The sequence below is a fragment of the Crinia signifera genome, chromosome 5 (genome assembly GCF_055691185.1).
Source record: "Crinia signifera chromosome 5, ASM5569118v1, whole genome shotgun sequence".
NCBI classification, from domain to species: Eukaryota; Metazoa; Chordata; class Amphibia; order Anura; family Myobatrachidae; genus Crinia; species Crinia signifera.
The window spans coordinates 114700443-114725105 of record NC_139221.1 but is presented as its reverse complement, the minus strand read 5'-3'; the positions used below and the strand labels follow the sequence as shown (position 1 = coordinate 114725105).

Sequence of the window (24663 nt, the reverse complement as noted above, 5' to 3'; positions counted from 1 at the left end):
GACACAGGAATGTTGCTGTAAATGTACTGGGTGTTCTTGGGGGGTTACTGGGAAGTGATTATCAAACACACTCAGATGTACAACATTATGGCGGTTTACAAATTCAGATGCTTAATAACCTACATTGGAGGCCATATTGTGACGAGATTCTGAAATTGATCGTGCATCCGATGATTGTGTCTAAAGATGAACCCAGCGATACTGGAGCATCTACAGACACACAAAGTGGGCGTCTCAGGATGTACACTACACTACCACTATTTAGTATAAAGTTGCAGATGTGCGGAAAAAGCCCATTAGCACCGCTGCATCTCACTCGGATCCTGCTACACATTGTTGGTTGTAGTTTGGATTTATATGTTGCTGAGTTTTGGAGAAGTTTTCAAATAACAGAAATGAGCAGTTCCACATTACTCACCTACTGGGGGAATTGTTTCTGTATCTCAGATAGAGGAAGTTCCAGCTTCTTCATTAAACTGAAATAAAACACAAATTAACCTATATTATTATTTTGTTACAATAAGGAAAACAATGTTGTAGCCAATCGTTTCTGACATTAAATAAAATTGGCAATGACAATAATTTTTGTCCCACATTACATATAGAAATAGAAATGTCCCTTCTTATATTGCTGGCTACCTTCTAACAGATGTCACATTCTCTGTAAAGTGGAAGGTCCCACAGCCTAGCGCACAGCATATCTCATACAGTAACGCTTCCTTACGTATGACCAGGCCCTTTCGGATAATAAATGCATCCTATTGTGTTAGAATTTTACCCAGCAGCCTGTTCTGATGCAGCTTATCCCACTCCAACCCAGCAGAGGGAACACCACTCACAGTTACATGCTGTGTACATGCACACTCCATACTGTAAATTAATGACAGTATATAATCAGTGATTATCGCCACAATAGATCCAGGTGGACATAGACTGACCCCTTTTCCTTTCTGTAGCAGTCACTAAAAATAACAACCTTTACACTACCAAACATACTGTATATAGTATTATGGTGTGAAGTGGTAACTGAAGAACACAAATATATGATCACTTCAGTGAATATTACAGTTGAATAAAATCATAGTTGCCGACATTTGCTTTCTCCTGTCCGGGAGAAGCCTGGAGAGGAGACCCGATGGTAGTATGGCGGGGGGCGAGGGGAGGTGATCATCAAGCCCCGCCCCCATGGCAGGCAAACGCCGCAATTCGCAGGTCCGCGGATTGGGTGAGGGGCTTAAATGATGCGATTCGCTGCATTTTAGCCCCGCCCCTCGCTGCGGACCCGTGTAAAACGGTATTATGTCCAGAACAAAGGGGGGTTGCGGTGGCTGCATTGCCAATGCGGGAGGATTGCCCACCTTCGCCGGGGGGGGGGTTTCGGGAGCCTCCTGGCAATTCCGGGAGGGTAGGCAAGTCTGAATAAAATACACTAACTTACACTTTTTCCAAAATAGAAAATGTAAATTTTTTCATGAAATTATTCTGCACATCTCGCTGTCTGTGTACATTCCAAAATGTCTATTGCATGATGGTAATGCTTCATTAGAGGTATGTACTAAGATACTGTGGGCAAAGGCTGTGCATGTTGTAACCATAGGCGTGCGCATCCCATTTTATTAGGGGGTGCACCATTGGAGGGGCGTGTTCATCACGCCTACTGGGCATGTCCATCAAAGCCTACTGGGCGTGTCCATCACGCCTACTGGGCGTGTCCATCACGCCTACTGGGCATCAATGCAAACTAAATAGGTGACTTATTTATGTATAGGGGCTTTAGAATGAATCATTCCCATCACACACACGAGAAACAGGGACAGTGCACGCCGAAGGCGCGCTGCAAAAATTTACACTATAATGGCCATTACACATAATGCCATACCCCATAATGCCCATTACACATAATGCCACTCACCGTAATGCCCATTACACATAATGCCACACACCATAATGCCTATCACACATAATGCCGCACAACAGTAATGCCCATTACACATAATGACACCCAGCATAATGCCCAATACACATAATACCACAGACCATAATGCCCATCAAACATAATGCCACAGTAATGGACATTCCACATTATGCCAGGGCTTGACAATTTTTTGTAAAATAGGGATAATAGGGGCAGTGTGCGCTGAAGTCGCGTGCCAAAAACTCACACTGTAATGCCTAATACACGTCTCACACCCACATGCCATAATGACCAATACACGTTATGTCACACACATTATACCAAACACTGTACCAAACACATTATACCCATTACACTACAAACTGTAAGGCCCTTTACATATTACGCCACACACCGTAATGCCCATTACACGTTGTGACTCACACCGTCATGCCCGTTACACGTTGCGCCTCACATTGTGACGCCCATTACATGTTGCACCTCACACTGTGATGCCCATTACATTTTACACCTCACACCATGATGCCCCTTACATATTGACCCAGACCACGATGCCCATTACATCTCACACCGTGATGCCCATTACACATTACACCTGACACTGTGATGCCCATTGACCATTATGCAATAATGCCCAGTACACATTCCATAATGCCCATTACATATTATACCACACATTGTAATAATAGCTATTACATATGATGCCACATAAGTGTCGCTGGGGGCCCCACACGCTGTACACCCTTCACCCATTTAATTCTACTTACCTCATCATCGGTCCGGCAGAGCAGCGGTAAAGACCACTGGGAAAATGGCTGCGTGGTGACCCATATTCACATTACACAGCATGTAGTGACCCATAATCACTATACACAGTGTGCAGTGACCCATATTCACATTACACAGTATGTAGTGACCCAAATTCACATTACACAGCATGTACTGACCAATATTCACACTTAGTGACCGATATTCACATTACACAGCGCGTAGTGTCCCATATTCACATTACACAGCGCGTAGTGACCCATATTCATATTATACAGCGCGCAGTGACCCATATTCACATTATACAGCGCGCAGTGACCAATATTCACATTATACAGCGCGCAGTGACTAATATTCACATTATAGAGCGCGCAGTGACCAATATTCACATTATACAGCGCGCAGTGACCAATATTCACATTATACAGCGCGCAGTGACCCATATTCACATTATACAGTGCGCAGTGACCAATAATCACATTATACAGCGCGCAGTGACTAATATTCACATTATAGAGCACGCAGTGACCAATATTCGCACGTAGTGACCCATTTTCACATTACACAGCACAGTGACCAATATTCGCACATAGTGACCCATAGTCACATTACACAGCGCATAGAGACTAATATTTACACATAGTGACCCATAGTCACATTACATAGTGCGTAGTGACCCATATTCATATTATACAGCGCGCAGTGACCAATATTCACATGTAGTGACCAATATTCACATTACACAGAGTGTAGTGACCCATATTCACATTACACAGTGCATAGTGACTAATATTAGCACATAGTGACCCATATTTATATTACACAGTGCATAGTGACTAATATATGTATTATATGTAAACGCTAGATGTACCCTGAGGGATATAGACGCAGAGAACATATATTCGCACATATTCGAACATATAACAACAGACTCCCTTAAACATTAACCAGAGACTGGGACGTAAGCACCATTGCCTAACTGTGGGCGCTTTTCCTTATTTTCTATTGTGTTTTGTATTTGTATACCAGGAAGGTAACTCCTGGCCAGGAAAGTGCTGCCCTTTTTGCGCCATTGTTTGTATTTTGTTGTATTTTAATATATTCGCTGCGCCACTGGACCCCCAGGTGGGTAACAATATAGGCTGAGACGGTACAGTTATCACATAGGGAACACGTACCTGTCGAGCAGCACAGAGCCTAGGCAACCAAAGAAAAAAAATTCTTATCCACGGCGCCATTGGTCACCGCAACAGCCCTGCCTGGCTGTTGCGGCGACCAGTGGCGCCGTGGATAAGATAATACAGCAGGGACAGTACGGTTAATACAGCAGGGACAGTACGGTTATCACACAGGGCACACATACGTGCTGAGCTGCACAGCGCCTAGGCAGCCATCAGCGGCGCCACTGGTCACCGCATCAGCCAGGCAGGTAACAATACAGCAGGGACACTACAGTTATTTGCGGGCGGTGTTCTACTTGCTAAGCAGCAAAAGATTGTTGCTTAGTGAGTGATCCTGAATCAGGCCCCCTGTTCCCCTCACTACATTCTCACACACAGCCCACTCCCACACAATAAATGTCACACTCCCCAGTCTCTGCAGTGCACACATTACCTTTAGGCTTCAGCCAGGAGCCAGCCTGGGAGCCTGCCACAGTGACAGGACAGTAGGCAGGGCCGCTGCAGCTGCAGTGTGGTCTACCCGGGCACAGGAAAAGGCAGGGGCGTGGCCTAATCACGGACCACCGTGGCCACGCCCCCTTTCGGGCACTCGACTCATGCTGACTGCTGCTGAAGGAGCCCAGCCAGGCCAGCAACCCAGCGCAGGTACTGCTAGCCGGCCGGGGGAGGGGGCACTGCCGCTGTCGGTAGTAGCAATTGTGCGGGGGTGCCAGTCATTAGGAGGTGCCTGTGCACCCCTGGCACCCCCTGTGCGCACGCCTATGGTTGTAACAGATTCAATTGTAGAGTGATATTGCTGTATAAAATCTATTTTTTTGTTATACAGAAGCAAATGTATTAAGCCTGGTTAAGTAATAAAGTGTCTGGTGATAAAGTACCAGCCAAACCAGCTCCTAACTGTCAGTTTTCAACCCCAACCTGTAACTTGGCTGTTAGGAGCTGATTGGCTGGTACTTTATCACCAGACACTTTATAACTTCACCAGGCTTAATAAATCTGCTTCCTTGGTGAAATGTGATGAAGCTACTTTATGAGGGCCTTATGGCAATGTGTACTTGGTGCGTTACTGGATCAAAGCATGGCAATGATCAATCGGGGCATTTCTTGTTTTTAACATTTGAAGCCTTGGTACTATATGTATGTGATTGGGAACCCAGACACTGGGGACTGCAGGTCTTATGGTTTATTTTTCATTGACTAAACAATTAACTTGTATTACAGGCACCAGGACACAGAATAAATGATTAGCACTGCACAGTTTGAGGGGATTAACACATACATCTAAACCAAACTTTTATATTGTAGCAGTACTATCGCCAGCAAAAGATGGCGATTCCCTGCAGAAGCCTATGGGCTTCTTACCGCAGCGCTGTTTGAGGGATCAGTCACTTTGCGCAGATGGACTCCCGGGTCACAGACCTGGAAGTCCAGTGCCGGCACCGCATCAAAAGGGACAGCTATTATCACAAGAGCTGTCCCTTGCGTTAATAACGGCATATGTTACAGCATATGCCGTTATTAATAATGCGATGCCCGGCGAAGGGGGGCTGCGGATGTTACAACATCCCACCCTTTATATTTTATGATTTACAGACAAATCCCAGCCAGGAAAAAGACAAAAGCAGTGTTCTTGAATAGGCTTAATGATGACAAGCTTGCAGTGCATACAGGGCCACTGAGACATAGGTCTCAGTGGCCCACACCCTCTGGAAAAATATGCAAAATTCTATGCACGCCGCCAAGAATCTTTCCCCACAGCAGCTGACCTGACCCCTCTAAAAGGCCCAAACCTGGGAGATTAGTACCCACTTTGCTCCATTCTCAAGCTATAGTAAGTTTCTCATGGCATGGAGCAAGAACTCACTCAGACCTGCTGGGGTTTGAAGGCGCTCGGTGGCTTGTGGGCACTGCAGAAGCTATTGCTAACATGGCCAGGACTGCAGGACTGCATGTCCATCCCAAAATGACAGGAAATGCTAATGGGGCATAAAAGACAAACCCCAGTGAGGGTCGTGTTTATAATTATGCTACTGGGTGCAATATAGCAACAACTGGAGTTAAAGGGCCTTATTCTGGTTCACTCTTAGAGGCAAATTCCTTCTCAAATGGACAAAACCATGTGCACTGCAGGTGCATACCTCCCAACTGTCCCGCTAAACGCAGGAACGTCCCGATATTTGGGGACGTTCCCGCGTCCCTCCCGCGGCCGGCAGGGGGGGGGGGCAGTTGGGAGTCCCCCCCAAATCACAGAATAGACGCTGTGCGCACAGCGCCTATTCGCGGCCGAAAACGAGGGCCCAGCTTAATTTGCATAAGCCGCACCCTCATTTGCATATGCCACACCCCTTCTCTATTCTAATCTTAAAAAAGTTGGGAGGTATGCAGGTGGGGCAGATGTAACGTGCAGATAGAATTAGATTAGGGTGAGTTATTTTGTTTCTGTGCAGGGTAAATACGGACGTCTTTATTTATACCCTCTAATATCACTCACTTTGAAGGAAAAACCCACCCAAATCTAATACTCTATGCACATGTTGCATCTGCCCCACCTGCAGTGCATATGGTTTTGTCCATTTGAGAATAATTTGCCTATAACAGTGAATCAGAATAAGGCCCAAAGTAACATGGAGGTCCAAAACCTGGGCAACAAGATCCTTCCGGAAATACACCTCAGGCAAGTCAAAAAAGCAGCTTGTATTGTAGGCCCTGTGGCGTACACAGTAGAGGTGCTGCTGTGTGTCTAAATGTCAATGTCATTTTAACATACTTGCTCTAAGAAAATATATTTTAGAACAGTAAATGAAAAGAGCATTCATTGTACAAAAGGGAGGCATCTTCAGTATTTGCCTTAGTGTGAATGGCCACTTAATGCAATGCTGCTGCGTAATGCAGCTTTTAGATGCCTTCATGTACAATCTCCCGTTTCACTAATAGATAGCCCCTATTATTAGGTTAAGCATGATTGCTTCTGTAATCCGTTTCTGCAATGTGAGTGTAAGGATATTGCCAATTTAGCAAGAAACAAGGTAACGTTGTTAGCATTCATCTACCTATGATGTGCAGAAATCTGATCTCCTCCAAGGTCACTTTTCCTAGTAACTTGATGAGCATTACATCATCCCATACACCAGGCCAGTTATACCAGCAATCGATAAGGAGAACTCTGTGCAGTGCAGGAGCCTCCCTTTGTACTTCAGAATCGGGTTACTTCTCTACAGGCACAAAATGCATTAGAGGGCATCTTTCTCATAAAAGGCTTTGGTGTATCCTCTCAGAGCACAAGTCTCAATTATTATTTGTTGCTTTTGTTCTGCGGGAACTGATGCACTATGTAACATGAAAAACATTTTCCTCTCACTCAGAGATAAAACACAAATGTATAGACACATGATGTGAAGTTCACATAAAGCCTTAGCATCCTACGGCTATTGCACAAATAACAAAGAGAGAGAGAGATAAGCAGTGGCCCTGGCACTTAAAGGGCCCCATCCATTACAAAGATTTTGCATGATTTAATAAAAAAATGGATAGTTCCTTCCTGTGTTTGGGACTGCACATGCACAGGACCCATTCTATTATTCTGAGCATGTGCAGACTGTGACTGACATGCTGCAGCCATCTGGGGGTGGGGATATGACGTCACTGCCTGTGGTTACTGCAAATGGGGGCATGTCGAGTCTGGGTTTTTTTACTTCATTGTAACATGTCTAATCTCTATGGAGATCCCTATTATAGAAATACATTCACAGTATCCTGGAAAAGTGCTTTTGACTTTAATTGCGTCAGTCAGCTTTCTCATGTTAGAGGTGGTGGGATTGCATAATGTAATGCTGTATTTTCTCCATCTTTCTTAATATGCATCTGGTACAATGTGTGTCCTAAATATTATTCACAACCAACTCACAGCTCTCTCTCTCTCAGATATACAGTATAGTATGTATATCTCAACAGCAGAGGGGGAGATCAGCACTCCAATATTAAACGAGGCAATATGCTACTGTTTGGAGCAACTTATCAAGCTCCTGTATGTAATGCCGTGTTCTCACTGCAAGTGAGAAAGACACGGCTTTTACCCAGCATTAAAATGCCGGGGACTGACGCGCTGGACCCCCGTTCTCACTGCAAGGCAAATTCCCGGGTGAAGAAGTTCTACCCGGGAATTTGCCTTTAAACACGGGTTTTTCGGCAGTGTGAACGGGTCAACCCGTGTCTGCATATCCGGATCTCAGACGCGGGTAAAAAGAAGGGTTTTACCCGTGTATGAATTCCGGGTATGCGACCTGTTCACACTGCCAAAAATCCTGTGTTAAAAGGAAAATTCCCGGGTCTACATGCTAGACCCGGGAATTTGGCTGCAGTGAGAACGGGGTATTATTGATGAAGAAGGAACATTAGATTCCTAGCCAGTAGGTTGGACACAACAATGGGCCATGCATGCACAATAAAGACACATGGGGTGGGATGTGCAAAGCTTTAAAATGTCGGTAAACCTCTGAAAATACACTTTTTAGTGGTTTTGTCACTAACTGCACATGCAATGAGCCCCGGAATGCAATAGAGTCCCAATATGGGCTTTCCTTTGCAAATTGCCGTTGAAGAGGGATTCAATAGGACACTTCCCTGGAAGACCTAACATTGCAAAAGATAGCGCTTACCGCATGAGCTTTCCTGTGGGACTTTCTGCAAGCATACTGCATTGATAAACACAGTTATGCTTGTGAAGAGTGACAGGGTGCATCGCGATGCTTGATGCAGCTCTCCCAAATCAGATCCTGGAAGTGAATACTCTCAGCACTGTGATAAGGAAGCAATGATATATATGTCAGTGAACACAGTCATCAGCGGTGCAGCCTCTTGCACTGTCCTGGCATGGCTGTAATGGTAAATTGATCCATTAATTCAACTGTCATTGTTTAGAACAGCAGCAGTAACAGATGTTACTAACTGGCAAATACAATGTAACATCTGAAATAGTCCCTTTCAGTTTGTTGTACTGTATATAACCAGTAATAATAATGTTAAAGCCTTTCCATATGATTAAGCAAACATGATAATGCAGATATATATTAGTGTTTTCTATCGGGGTATTTCTTAGTACAACACCATTAATGGGTAAAACAGCAACTCCTGTGTCATTATAAAGATCATTAATCTCTATGGCAAAGGTGTCCTTTTTTATGAACATTCGCACTAAATATAGGACATGCTGATCTCCTGGTGTATCCTGCACATGGAAAATACATTATCCCTTAGTTTGTTCAGCAGATGCCTAGGGCATGGTGGATCATACGGAGCCTGCTTGCCTCCCAACTCTGGACTTATTTGCTTATTATTTTCACTTGAACAGAAACAGGTAAGGGGGTTTTTTAGAGTCTTCTTAATTCACACTTGTCTACTCTTCTGGAATGTCTTGGAGACACACCTGGACCTACTGGAGTGTAGACCAAACTTCTGGATTCCCAGTGAAGTGCTCGGGTCACCAGCTTGATGGCTTGTGTTGCAAATCGTGGCAACAGGGAACGTTTCCCCACTGCACACTGCAACTATTGCTTTGTAAAGGGAGGCGGTGGAGCCATGAATGGTATCGCCACACCTCTTAGCCAATCCACTTTCACCTTCTCTCTGGGATCTCCTGGAGTGGATGCAGAAGTAGTGTAATCAGCATGTTTGTTCGATTTAGGATTGCACACCTGTTCCTACACCTTGAGGGTTAATGGAAGCATAATAACCCAGAGCAGCAGGGCCATTGGAACTTACTGATCTACTTCTTCTAAAAAAAAAAAAGGGATGTGTAAGAGGAGGGGCCTGGAAACACAACACATGCTCCTCTATAGTGGTTAAGGCATGCCCTTATCTATCCGCCTCTAAATAACTATAGTGTGCACAGCAGTCAGTGACATTTTGTACAGTGACCAAGCAAATATGGGAACACTTTCACGTCTGCACTCTCTCTCCCTTTTACCCTATTTAATTTATCACATGTGAAATACTGTAGTACTCCAGCACGTGGGCTTGCACATGTGTGTGAATGGATAGTAATGGTAACTATAACTCTAGTGCATTATGGAGAAATGTAAATGTTACTGTAACTCATATTGTATTAACTTATGTACTTTAAAAGTTTTATCGACTTAACCAAAAATGTCCTATACAATCCTCTACTTGCCAAGCTTCTATTGGGCTCGGTACAAGCCCAATTTATAAATCTGGAACATTTTCAAGTAAACCTGAGGCTAATTTTAGGAAGCTACCTTTGCTTCACACAGTCCATGCGTGCAAGTAAAGAAGGCTTTTCTAGATGATGACCTTGCCATCTCCATGGAATCATTCCTTACATAATTTCAATCTGCAAATAAAGCTCTATGAAGAAAATGTGGGTTCAAAATTGCTTCTAACCATATTACAAGTCCTGCTTGTTTTAAGACAGTATCCAGACTATAAACCTGGTTTGCAAAAACAGGCAATCTTCCTGCAATTTGAAAAGCATCTGTTTCATAAATATGTGATCTGACAGCAGAAGCGGTGCCAAAAAAAGGCGATTATATAGTGTTCACTAGGGTACTTTGTGGTTAGCAAAAACCTACCTAGAACTGGATACTTTCACAAATTAACTTTATTTCACATTTAAATGCAAAGCTTTTAGAAGCACATAAAGAAAAGTCCCTGCCGCCTCTTTATATAATTTTGCAATTAACAGAAATATTTCAGTTCTGCAGTCAAACGAAGGATTATGTGGAAATATACACGCCAATAGAGTATGACTTTATAATAGCCTGTTCCTGGAAAGTGAGTAACACCCCTCCTGGGATGCTGCAGTACCGGGTAGAAGGTACAGTACATATCGGGTCAGTAATGAAAAGGTAATGACATCACTTTCAGTACTCTTCCAGTACTTTTAGTTTGACAGTGCAGGATATCCATTTACAGTTAGAGCAGAACAAGGATACACCCAGTTTGGGAACTATAAGAGCTAGAATATGTATGGGAAGACTGTACTGGGCAGTTCTTCCTCATTTTAAATGCTGCAATTATTTGACTATAATGAAGACGAGACACATATCAAAATATTTACATCAGACTCTCATTACCAGACCGGATTTTAAAATGAGCGATGTGGAAAAATAAAAATTAGGCTTGGTGGCATGCCATAGCCAGCTGCTCTTATGATATTCGCTCTGGTACAGTGTGGGACGTAATATCCGTGGATGTGAGAGATTATGCTTCTGCCACAGGTCTCTTTCTTGTGTACAGAGACATCCACCACCGGCACCTCAGATCCACCGCTTGTGTACAAAGATGCAGCATCAGACACACATCAGTCACTCCGTCAGACCTCTGGTTACTTAGAATCACCATCGCAACTAAGCCACGGGGGGCAATGAAACTCTGTGCAAGTATGCAGATGATGGATGTGGCATGACTACAAAATGGTCTCAACACTCTTATCATTTTTACAGCTCCCCCATTACCTCCCAAACATAGCATAGCGGACAACACTGAAAGAAGTATCAGGGTGGCAGAAAACCACATGGTATGGTTCCATTGAAGCAGGGGCACTTTAAGAGAGTCCTCTAGCCGGGCCACCTCCTCTCTGTTTGGAGCAGCACCGGCCAGTCACCTATACCGCCGCCCCCCGCCCGCACCGCTGCCCGCACTAGTCTCCGTTCTCTAGGTACCAGCAGTGGTGGATCAGGGGCAGCGAGAGGCGGGCAGTGGTCCCTGTGGTGGATGGGCAGTGGCGGGGTCCCAGTGGCAGATGGGAACTAGTTCCCATCCGCTACAGGGACCCCACCGCTGACTGTCCTGCCACCGCAGGGACCCCCTGCCCACCCACCGCTGCCTGGACCCCAGGGACGCGCTGCCCAGACCCCGCTGCCTGACACCCACCGCAGACTGGAGTGTGGGGGCTCCTGATGTGTGCAGGCCCCAGGGCCCTGTTGCCCCGTGGTGGATCCACCACTGCTCCTGACTCTCCTTTATCTTTCTCTCCCTCATCTGCTCCTACCCCAGACACCCCCTCCCTTGATCTCTCTCTCTCTCCTCACTTTTTCTTACTCCTTTTATCCCCCTCTGGTTCTCTGCTCTTTTTCTCCCTCCAATGCTTCCCATCCTTCTCTCCCCTGAGCTCCCTCACTCTTTCTCCCTCTCATGCCCCCTCACCCTTCCTTCCTTTCTCTCTCCAACACCCCCCTTCCCAGTCTCTCCCCACTTTTCCTCTCTTGTCAGTAATGTAGTACTGGGTATAGAGGGGTCAGTTATGTAATGGTGAAAATAGATGGCATAGCGTCAGGGATAGCAGGATCAGTAATGTAGGGGTGGGTATATGTGGGTCAGTGATGCACTGTAGGATGTAGAAAGATCAGTAATGTAGTGGAGGGTACAGAGAGATCAGTAATGTAGTGTTGGGTATAGCATAATCAGTAATGTAGGGGCAGGTATATAGAAGTCTGACTAAGGCACAAAGAAGTGCAGAGGCAACTGCAGCAAAAATTCAAGGAAGGCCGCAATTGTGTCTATCCCAGAAACAGGCCTCATGATGAGTAATCCCACCCGCTTAAAGGACCCCACCCCCTCAAAAGACCCTGCCCATTAGGGCATACTTTTCCCGGGCTATTTTTCCATCCCAATCTGCCCCTGCATGACAGTTAGAAGCTGTTTATCACCCTGTTTACATCCTTCATTTCATTGCTTTTTTGAAGCTTGATACATCTAGAGAGCTTACATTGTAAAGGGGAGCGGCAGACAAACAGGGGTGCCACCGATGAGGCAGACAGCGTGGAACAGAGGGTTAGGTTACGTATCTTTATGTCTATACTTACTGTATAATAGGCTTAGCATTGCAGAGGCATGGTAAAACCATCCATGATGAAAGCCATTGGAAATCCCTTTCATGTAATGTATGAAGCACAGATAAACCTTTATTACCTATCAAAAAGCTAATGTGCTTCTAAATAAGTGTCATTGCAGCATGCTCTAAAGTTTCAGATAAAACAAATGTGGGCAAGTTAATGTGGCTGAGGAAATTCCTGTGTTTTTCCATTTGGCTGCGTGAGTTTAGAAACAGTTAAGAGCCGGAATTTGGATTTAAAAAAAAAAAAAAAAGCATGAATACGCCACGAGAATATGAGACACAGAGAGAGAGAGAGAGAGAGAGAGAGAGAGAGAGAGAGAGAGAGAGAGAGAGAGAGAGAGAGAGATTTTGAAGGAGAAAGGGTATAAAAGGGAGGAGGCATATGAATTACACCTTGGAGTGTGATAAAGTGGAGACAGATAAACTACCAACCAATCAGCTCCAGTCAAATTTGAAACAAAGCCTGTAACATGGCAGTTTGGAGCTGATTGGCTGGTACTTTATCTCTCTCTCTACTTTATTACTCAGTAATTTACTTAGTAAATCTTGCCTCCTGAGAGAGAGAGAGACTAAGGGGTAAAGTTACTAAGATGGGAGTTATATTAAAGATGGAATGTTGCCCAATTTTTAAAGGGCAAAATGCGCCCTGCCCCGCTAGCAGCGCCCCACTAAAACAGCCTGGTGCCTGCCCCGACTGCTTGCACGGGGAAGCCCAGCGCCGTCTTAGACGGTGATGCCCGGCACTTCCCTGGCATCTTCGGCAGGTCCGAGGCCGCGCCCATTTAGTGATGGCGGTGGGCCCGCCCCTTTCCCTTTCCATGATGTTGCGGGGCGGGCCCGCCCCTTTTCATGATGTTGCAGCCCCGGCACGCCCCCTTTGTAATGTTGGTGGCCCGGGACCGCCCCTGTTGTGACGTTGGCAGCCCGGGACCGCCCACAAGTGTGTTGTCGGCGGGCCCAGTCTGCCCCACCGGCGCCCTGGCCGCCCAAAAACCTAGAGTGAACACTATATTATCTTCTAGAAGGTGCTAAATAAAAAGTAGAATCTAATTGGTTACTATGGGCAACATCCCCTTATACTTACAATGGAACTACCGTATTAGTAAATTTGCCCCTAAGAGTAATACAGAAGGCAAGGTAAGTGATCCATATTTACCAGTAGCTTCCAAACATAAGTATCCCCCAAATGTACCATCAAGAAACCTCAGAAGATGCCTCCATTTCCAACAGAAGTCAACATAGGCTTCAATTGAGGGCTATGAAGCAGTCTGATTTACTGTGCCAGATGTAGTGCGGTGCGAGTCTGGCAGCCATGTGGGATACCCGCCAAACTGAGAGAGGGGGGGGGGGGGGGGGGTTTGGGGAAAGTCATTAACAAGGGGAAACCATGCCTTGTAAATGACTGCACCTTTGCCAACCTCTGCATCCGACCCACCACGTTTGCTTGTTAGATAAAATCATCTCCAGGTGGCATTATCCTATAGAACCCTATGGGTCACATTCTGCAGCAATCACGATCACCACAACCCTCCTCAGGAAAGCCTGCACCCATACTTGGTCAGTAGCCTGGCATCAGCTGCAGAAATAGATGTGAAATAATTGATTTTGCGATCATTTCACTACTTTAGATATCATAGGAACAGGCTCCAAACGATCCCTGCATGTGATTTTTATGCATTTTGGCCAGTGTTTTGCCCTAATTGGTAAATATGCCCTTTCAATCTCTCTATGGAAAGTACAATCAATTAATGGATTAACTGTTATAGTACATTTTAATCCTTTGGGTGCCAGCATCTCTGTGAGAGATGTCCAAAATATCCGCAAAAAAACCAGCGTCGCTTACATTTGTTATATACATTCAAATAAAAAATGTGATGTAAAAAAAGATTATATTTCCTATTTAAGATAAACATTAAAGGTCATTATGATGAATAAAAATATTTGCTTTCCAATTTTAACACCTATTTTGACAAATTCACTAGCCACTCAAAGGGTTAATAGAAAATGACTGATGACCATTTCAAAATGCACCGGAGATTTGGACACGGGTCCGTCCGGGAGTGACCTGGCATATGCGACCACACTTATTAATGTCAGACGTGTCAGAGCAGAGGCGGCGCTAACACTGTCTACAAGCGCTGCCTCTTCCATAGTATGAACAGGACCCAGATTACATGTTCACACTGCACAGCAGGGGATTTACTCTTCTTTTAAACCAGGTCGGAATGCTGGGGCTGCTGGACCCGTAAAATTAAAAAAGGCCTTTCACACAGACTCCAGGTTTGACTCAGCAACAACCCAGGATCAACCCAGGTTTTTTTTTTTTACGATGTGAAAGGGGTATGAGTATATATTCTAGTATTACTGTGCTGTTACTAACCGCGAATCAAAGAGGCTTCCCTCAGAAAAATTGGGGAGGTCTGGGAATGTTTTGGACTTGGGGGGAAACCACATGTGTGTGACCAGAGATGCCGTACCGCCCACTCACACATTGGTACTAGCAGGTTGCTATGGTAAAGAATGTAGAATCACATCACACATATAGTGAGCTGGCAGTCATGTTAGCCTGCAGGATAATCATAGTTTTATTTATTTCCTTTTCTAAATCCTTGTGGACGCGTCTGATGTGTGACTGCTGGTATTAGTTAGTGAGACATAATAAACAGGTGCGAGCAGTGTTATATATATAATGCCTGTGCTGTGCTTAGTGAGCAAACCCAATCACAAGCGGAAGCCTTGACCTAAACCCTCGTTTGTAAAAAAAAAAAAGTGACCAGGAGCAATTGACCAGTTGTTCATTGATAACCTGCTGAAATCTCCAGTTTCCGTTATTTTCTCGTGTTCGTGATTCTGATGACTGCCTGTCAAGCAATTGCAGCATAGTGTTGTCTAAACCTGATAACAGAATGCCAGGCAGTGTGCTGACAGGATTTGTGTGATAGTGCCCTACAGTTATTTGTGTACAATTCTATTCATGATGAAAACATGTTGAGGCAGAACCATCCTCCTACATGAGATGCTATGTATAGCTATGGGCATGGATATTTGTGGCATTAATTTCTGCCTGGGTTATTGCTGACATACATTGCATTACAGTGTTTACTTTATTCCCGTAGTTCTGTGGACAGTAATATGAACACAAAACGTAAAAAATGAGGACCAGAAGAGACATTTTTGTTCTTTATAGCATAGTATGGCCAATATGAACTAATGGTAGTGATAAAATAATGGTCTTTTTAATGATGAGTACAGATATCTGTGTGTACGTAGCAGTCTTTGTATTTGGGGACACCTTAGGTATATGCACACAAGATGAATTCAGAAACTTATTCTTGCCTAATATCTGAAGGGGAAAGCCAAAAGTGTTAAGCTGGGTACACATTAGACGACATTGACAGTGATCAACTCCTTTTAACTCCTAGACAAACGATGAGGTACATACGCATTGATCAATTTCTCAAACAATATCATCAGGGGCCACATCTAGGAGTATACAGTAGCTGTCATTGGTGATATCCTCAGATTAAGCTGCATGTACAGACCTCAGGGGACATAGCTAAAGACCCGTGGGAGCGTACATCGTTATCTATTTAGTGCGTGCACACTGGACCATATACACAAAAATGTTGTTACAATATGTCCTTAGCATGCGTATCGTTTAAAATATTGTCGATTGTGTACGCATGTTAGGTGTGAAAGCAGGATGACACAATTCACGGCCCCTTGCATCATCAACCCTCTGCAAACCATGATCTTGCAATTATGTTCCAGTTATTCAATCTTCATTAATCTTTTGGGACTTTTAAATTGATATAATATATCAATACAGTATATAAACCGAAATATTCCAAAACCGAGGTTTTTCAGAATATTATTTTTTTTGCTTCTCCCCCTCTGCCCCTTTTTTCACACCTACCATGTCCCCCGGCAGGAACCTCTTCAGCGGCATCTCTGGTCTCAGGGGTGCATTGCACGAGTGCGTGGGTGCGCAGGTGACGTCACAGGCACACCTGTAAAAACTTGCGCAATGCACCCCTGGGACCGCTGAAGAGGAGACTGAAGGCCCCCCGTGGATACCATCAGGGAACCAGGTACGTATGTTAAAAAAATATATTCCAAAAAACTGAAAAAATCTCTTATCCAAAATATATATATATATATATATATACAAATTTAATGAAAACATGTTTAGGACTCGGGACAATTACAATCAACATAGTAACTGCAGTACACTTGTAGTGTACTCTAAAAGCAAGAGGGGGTGTATCCCGTGAATCAGCAATGTACCTGTACTCCCACTTTCTCAGATCATTTATATAATAATAATAATAATAATAATAATAATAATAATATATATATATATAAACAATTTGTCAAGTGATAGACTTCAATGTTCTGTGATCAAGTACAAATACAAGTAGACAAATCAGGCAGTTACGATTATGCTGTCTGTGCCAATTACTCTATAATTGTTTTTTTCCTCCAGCTCCAGTAAGTAAACACTTTATAAAGAGCTACGGTAACCCTAAATGTTGTGATCACAGAAAAAAAAGAGTGACTGAAGCTATTACTGTAGCAGAGAGAGTGCGAGGTTTGCATGCATGGTCATGGAAATAAATGATTCACAGTAAAAGGTATTACATGCCGTGTGTAGTTCTGTTTAAACAGCAAACACAGACACACAACAAACTGAACTCACTGACTGTGATGTGCACCATCTCCTCCTCACTGAAGAATGCACACAGCAAAAATCAAGACTATTTTTAGCTGCCAACATTCATTTGAGAGACTGGAAGAAACAGGGTAGCCAAGGCCAACAGACAATGTAGAAAAACACTGGCGCTACATGAGAAACAATGGCACACCCACAGTACACATAATGGTCACCTCGGTTGTCACTGTTGGCCGGCAGACTTTCATGAACAACAAGCCACATCATTCTCTCTCTATAAAGTCATACGGTGTAATCGCATAGTTACCTACCCTCCTGCATTCTGCGGGAGACTCCATGATATAGCAGCAATCTCCCTCTCTCCCTCATTAGTCTAGCAATCTCCCTCATTTCCCCTAGCCCACATTACACGGTTAAATTTTTGGGAAAAAAAGGAATGAGAGACAGATACATTTACATTGAATCATCAGCGCCATTTCCCAGCACTTTAGCAAGTATAGTAGCTCTTACTAACTGCTTTGGGGCTCATCTACATTTGGATATAAGTCATTTTAAAAGATTCCTCCCAGATGTAGCAGTACACACCCACGCTTCTAGGTGCCAGGTTAAGAATATCTTTTCACAATCTTTCCACATATGGAACTAGACACGACCTTTGGGTGGAGCATGACATGCCCCCTGATTGGGTCACTGTGCAAAAGTCTACTACCAACTTTAATCTCCCTGAAAGTAGTTTTCAAAAGTAGGCAAGTATGTGTAATCGAAAAAAAAAACATTTCATCATTTGTGAGATGGGCACATTTCTGGGTAGCTGCTTGCCTCATACTTGTGTGCCAACAGTACTTTGGTAATAGGAGAGTTCTTACCCACATCTAAACAATATACAATAAAGGTTATGCTGCCCATACACTTGTGAGATATTGCATGCAATCATTCGATTTCGACCACATCTGGCCGATAAATGGAATGATTGTATGTATTTTAAGGGGACATTTGACGTGATTTGCGGGCATGCCGGTCGAATGTCGGGTCTCAAGATCTTATGTGCTGCACATAATATCTATCAAATCGCAGGAGCGATCGCATGTGGTTTTTAACCACATGCAATGCTCGAATGCAATCCGCAGGTGGGTGGCAGAGGGAACGCCTTTTCATCGGCGTGGGGATGGGGAGAGGGGGCCGGAGGGACCGCTGGGGGCGCGGGAGACGACGGGCAGAGGGCAGCGTTATGTAGCGCAAGAAGTAGCGCTAGTGGGTGGCAGGGGTCGGTCAGCGGTGGCGGCAGTAGTGTTTAAAACACGGGGCAGCCCTCTAATTGGCTGAGCTATCTCAGCCAATCAGGGGGCTGCCCAGTGTTTAAACACTTCTGCCACCACCGCTGACCTCCGCCACCTGCTAGCGCTACTGTGGTGGCAGAATTGTTTAAACAATGGGCAGCCCTCTGATTGGCTCAGCAAATCAGAGGGCTGCCCATTGTTTAAACAATTCTGCTGCCACCGCTGACTGACCCCCGCCGCCCGTTAGCGCTAGCACTTCTTGTGCTACATAACACCGCCCTCTGCCCGCCCTCTTCCAGCACCTGATGTGCCATCTCAAGATGACATGCGACATCGGGTGCTGCAAAGGGGGCACTTTAGCACCACAAGATGCGATCGGGTTAGATGGATATCGCACTGCAATGTCACATTGAATCCGAATGCACAAGTGTATTGGCAGCATTAGGCTAAAGGGCATAAAGGTGCCCATACACGTACCAATTACCCTGTACTTTTTGTGCTAAAATAGCATCACATCACATGCACAACGATGCTATTTTAGCACAAAAAGTACTGGGTAATTGGTACGTGTATGGGCACCTTTAGTCAGACCTGAATGCAGGGTAGATTTTGTTTGCAAATGGACAAAACCATTAAGCAGAATTAGATTTGGGTGGGGTGTGTTCAACTTCACACTAAAATCTAAATTGCAAAATTGTAAAAAAAAAAGGTACTTATGTAGTATCTGGGCTGCCGATTTCTAAATCGGGTCGAATCGGGCACATCGCATCGCATCGCATGCGACCATCGATGCGATGCGATGCGATGCGATGACCCGATTTTTCCATAGGAATCAATGTTAAAATGGACTGAGTCCATTTTAACATGGAATTCAATGGGAAAAAGGGGTCCTTTTCATACCCCTACTATCCAAGTGGGCATGGAGTTGGATATAAACCTGTGGCGAGCGTAGCGAGCCACCGAGCCCGAAGCGTGGCGAGCGTAGCGAGCCCCGCGAGGGGACACAGAATACCGGCCCCTCGCGGGGCTCGCTTCGCTCGCCACGCTTCGGGCTCGGTGGCTCGCTACGCTCGCCACAGGTTTATATCCAACTCCATGCCCACTTGGATAGTAGGGGTATGAAAAGGACCCCTTTTTCCCATTGAATTCCATGTTAAAATGGACTCAGTCCATTTTAACATTGATTCCTATGGAAAAATCGGGTCATCGCATCCGATGGTCGCATGCGATGCGATGCGATGCGATATCGCATCGCATCGCATCTGATTGTATGCCTTAACTTAAGGCATACAATCAAAAAATCGGCAGCCCAGATACTACATAAGTACCAAAAAAAATTAAAAAAGTTGCCAGTATTTTCCCTGCACAGAAGGAAAATAACTCACCCAAATCTAACTCTCTCTGCACATGTTACATCTCTCCCCCCTGCAGTGCACATGGTTTTGTCCATTAGCAAACAAAATTTGCCCTTTGATCAGGCCAGAATTAGGCCCAAGGTACAGCAAGTAGGCTTGTCAATGGGCTGCGGTATGTGTCACATAACTATAATGTCTTCATATATTATGCCCTGCTGGAAGAGTGCGGTTTGTAAAGGTCTTGACACAACCAGAGGGTTGCTAAACATTGTGAAATGTTTCGGACCTCAGAGTGCACAAGTGGTGAAGTTGCTCATAGAATTTATTCTGTGTAACCGGTAGAAGCTGATCGGTTGCTATAGGCAACTTCTCCACTGATACAATTCACCAATCTATAGGAGATTTGACACAGCAGCACCAGTGTTTTGCTCGCTCTCCCCAGGTTGCACTGTGCGCCATGACACAGCTTCACAACACAGCGGTGAATGTCAAACCAGGCACCTGAATAGTGGTTCCACTTGCTGAGAGGTGGCACAGCAGGCTGTTGGCTAGCAGAGATCAGTTGATTGTTTGCAATTTATTTTTTTATTCTACAACTGGCAAGAGGAGGGTAATGTGCAGCAAATTGTGGTGCATGAGGTGTGTGTGTGTGTGGTGGGGTTGGGGGGGGGGGGGGTCTGTCTGGAGGCATCAGGACTGTCACCAACATAAAAGATGTAAAAGGGGGCAGTGACATTATGGGGGGCATTTGTACAAGCACCATCCCTAGCAAAGGAATGTAAACTTAAATAAAAAAATGGTACTTTTTCCTAGCACGGCGCCCGTCGTAGGTGATCGCATACCTTAACTTAAGGTATGCGATGGATGCGACCAACGCATGACAATGAAAAAATCGCGACCGATGCGATGGACCCGATTTTACAAAGGGAACAATGTTAAATGGGCCAATGGACCCGATTTTTCATTGTATATCCACCCTTAAGGGTATTTTACATGACAAATGCCCCCCATTGTTAACTCCACCCCACGATGAACGCCAACCCGAAGCGTGGCGAGCGCAGCGAGCCCGCGAGGGGCGGCGTTACGCATCCTCCACCCTTTTCATACCCCCACTATCCACATCGGCGTGGAGTTGATTTTATATAGTGTGGCGAGCTTAGTGAGCCACTGAGCCCGAAGCGTGGCGAGCGCACACGTAATATCTGTGAAGTAATGCGCGTCCCCTTGCCACGCTTTGGGCTTGGTGGCTCGCTGCGCTCGCCACACTATATAAAATCAACTCCACGCCGACGTGGATAGTGGGGATATGAAAAGGTCGGAGGACGCTGCGCTCGCCACGCTTCGGGTTGGCGTTCATGGTGGGGTGGCGTTAACAATGGGGGGGGGGGGGCATTTGACCCATCAGGGTTGGGAAACAATGAAAATTGGGGTCTGGGGGGCATTTAATATTGGGGCCAATGTAAAATCGGGTCTCAGGGACCATTTTATATTGATTACAATGTAAAAATCGCGTTGATCGCATTGCATGGACACGATTTTTGTGGTCCCGATGGAAAACCGTCCACTCATCTACTGGTAACACCAGCAGATGAGCTGCCGGGCCAGCGATAATACAGGAGCACATTACACCCGCACACACTGGGCGGATTTCAAACTGAAAGCCGCTCAAACAAGTAAACTGAGTCGCCCAGTGTATGGGCCTTTAAACTAATATTGTTTATTAAAAACTTTTAAATATTAGTTATACATTTCTTACTTAAAAAATAATAATCTGTAGAACGCAAGTAAATATGTAAGTGTGGCTGGGGTCCTGAGCCATGCAGCCAAGATGGCCACCACAGCATAAACTTTTGTGCTCCAGTATAAACAACAACATTGGGGGTTATTCTAGTTCACTCTTTCTGACAAAATCCTTCTTAGATGGACAAAACCATGTGCACTGCAGGTGGGGCAGATGTAACATGTGCAGAAAGAATTAGATTTGGGTGGGGTTTTCCTTCAAAGTAAGATGTACATTGCAGTGTAAAAATAAAGCAGCCAGTATTTACCCTGCACAGAAACAAAATAACTCATCCAAATCTAATTCTCTCTGCTCATTTTACATCTGCCTCCTGCAGTGCACATGGTTTTGTCCATCTAAGAAGGATTTTGTCAGAAAGAGTGAACTAGAATAAGGCCCATTGTGCACCTAATGCAGAATGAATATTGAGGATGAATGAAAGTTGACATGTTACTGTCACTCAAAGTTACATATAATTTTGGAAGAAATAGTTTCCTTTATCAGTCAATATTTGCACCATGGCATAGACCCCAAATATTAAGTATCACCCCAATGTACAATGGATAACAGCAGCAGATAACAATGCAGTCAGTTAATTTCCCACAGCAGCTGCCTGGGGGATGCAAAGATATCCGCTAATGCTATCTATGTGTTAGCAACACTAGCCTATGGGCTAACATCCACAAAACTTATCAGGAGACCTCCATGGCAATGGCAGACACATATGCGTGGTCTCCTGACATGTCCATAAAGATGATGGAGCAGCCAATAATAGGCAGTAACTGAGGTGGGCGGGACACCAGGTAATGTACTGTAAGCCTGCTTGGTTTGCTCTAGCAAGTAAGCAATTTCCCCACAACTTGTACCTGCTAGCAGCGGCCATATGTTCATAGCTGCGTATATATTTTGGTTCCAGTTGATAGATTATCTACAGAGCCTAGATAAAAAGTCAATAGGTCTACCCCAAAATGTTGACATGCAATAGATAGATAGGGGGGGGGGGGGGTTCGGTACAGATACGTAAGTGGTGTATATCCACATATATATATATATATATATATATATATACACACACACACACACACACACACAGTACACTGTATGTACATACATAAACTCTTACATACACATATACACACGGGACCTAATTCTGGTTTATTCGCAAGGCTGCGAATTCGAAGCCTTACGAGTCCATCAGAAGCCGCCCTGCTAGGTGGCCGGCATTAGCAGGCCACTCGGCATTAGCTCCCCCTCCTTGCAAGCTTCATATGCTGTGGTCTGCTCTCTAGAGCAGGCTGCTGCTTTATACAGGTATATGACAGCTGGGCCAATGGATTGGCAGGCGGGGGGGTTTCTAGGTAGTCGTAACCCCTCTGTGTGCGCGGGTGAATATAATAGTGTGCCGAGCCTGAAGCATGGCGAGCGTAGTGATCCATGCGAGGGTGTGCGTTACACTAATTGCAAATCTATGTCGACAGTTGACGATATTGACCCCAAAAAATGTAAAAACCTAATGTTGACCTTGTTGTCCTTTCCCATATCGACCCTGTCAACCTATTGCATGTTTATTGTGTATATAGAAAAATCCACACCCATAAAATGTTATTTGTGAAATGGTAATAATCAATAATAATCAATAAAATGTTTATTTCTAAAAATGGGAAATCTATACAATATGACATATAATTTGTGACGTAAACTATTTAATATTTTAAGTAACAATTTAAGCTTCCAATGAAAGTCACTTTGCACCATAAATCTGCAGGAAACTGGTTATTTTGCTTGTCAGAGGAAATGCTCAGCACAAAAGCTCCAACTTTGCAGATGAGCCTTGCATTGCTTGGGGTTAGTTAAAACATAATTACAGTTATACAAGGCTGTACTCAATCCACTATTTTCTATAGTGACCTATTTATGGTGAGTGGATACAGACTGGCACAGTTTCTCTTTGGTCCTATCAGAAATATTGTCTTGGTTTTTTTTTTTGTGCGATTGAGGATTGCTGTTGTTCCTTTGATCAGGTTTACTATTACTATGGTTTCTGGTCATGCTGCATCAAAGTAGACTATACAATAAAAAAGAAAAATGATCGTTATATAACTCATAGATATAAAAGTGGGTCAGAGCAAATAGTGTGAAGAATAATTAGTCAGACAAAGAGAAGAGACCGTACAGCATTACATCATTGTTACATATGTATTTGTCAATTCTGGGTAACCTTTTACACTATATAATCTACATATCCTATCATTAGTCAGCCATTTTCAGCTGTGGGAAAAATGCCTAATTAAAAGGTTTTATGTACAGATTATATATTGTATTTACTGTATATGAATAAAACCAACTTGGAATGGGCCTGAGCTGGGTGCAATATTTGGATTGAACAAAACAATCAGCCAGGTGAGATTTACAGACAGCACATGGGGCCCCAATGGAGGGGCATGCACGGTTTTGTTATATATATATCCGATATTTGATATCGGATATAAATTAGTAATGATTAAAACTATCAGAGACAGTGTTCCGGAACCACAAAAAAGAAAAAGAAAAAAGAGGGTGATATGCTGTGCTAATAAATAAAATAATGTAAGTTATATATTATAATATACAATTTTAATAAACTTATATTAAAATGTTATATTTTCATATATAGCATGATAAAAATAGCATGCTCATACTGTATATAGACTAACTACCAAAAGGGTGCATGAGAGGTGAGTATTATAATCACCTGTGGCTAATCACCTAAATTGTCCAAAAATGAGGTTAATGGTCTCCAAACGATGTTAGAGCAGGGTTTCTCCAAGTAGTTGGTAGTGGGAGGGTCTAGCTACCTCAATACATGCTGGCAAGGTGGCTTTCCT

At 44.2% G+C, this 24663-nt stretch overlaps 1 protein-coding gene across 3 annotated transcripts in view; it reads right to left on the bottom strand.

Moving 5' to 3' along the window:
* Positions 1-24663, bottom strand: part of ATXN1 (ataxin 1) — a 309499-nt gene that overhangs the window by 75138 nt on the left and 209698 nt on the right. For all 3 annotated transcript variants that reach the window (XM_083187879.1, XM_083187877.1, XM_083187878.1), the window contains exon 4: positions 419-476. The gene's annotated coding sequence lies outside the window, so the exon portion shown is untranslated. The remainder of the gene's footprint in view (positions 1-418; positions 477-24663) is intronic.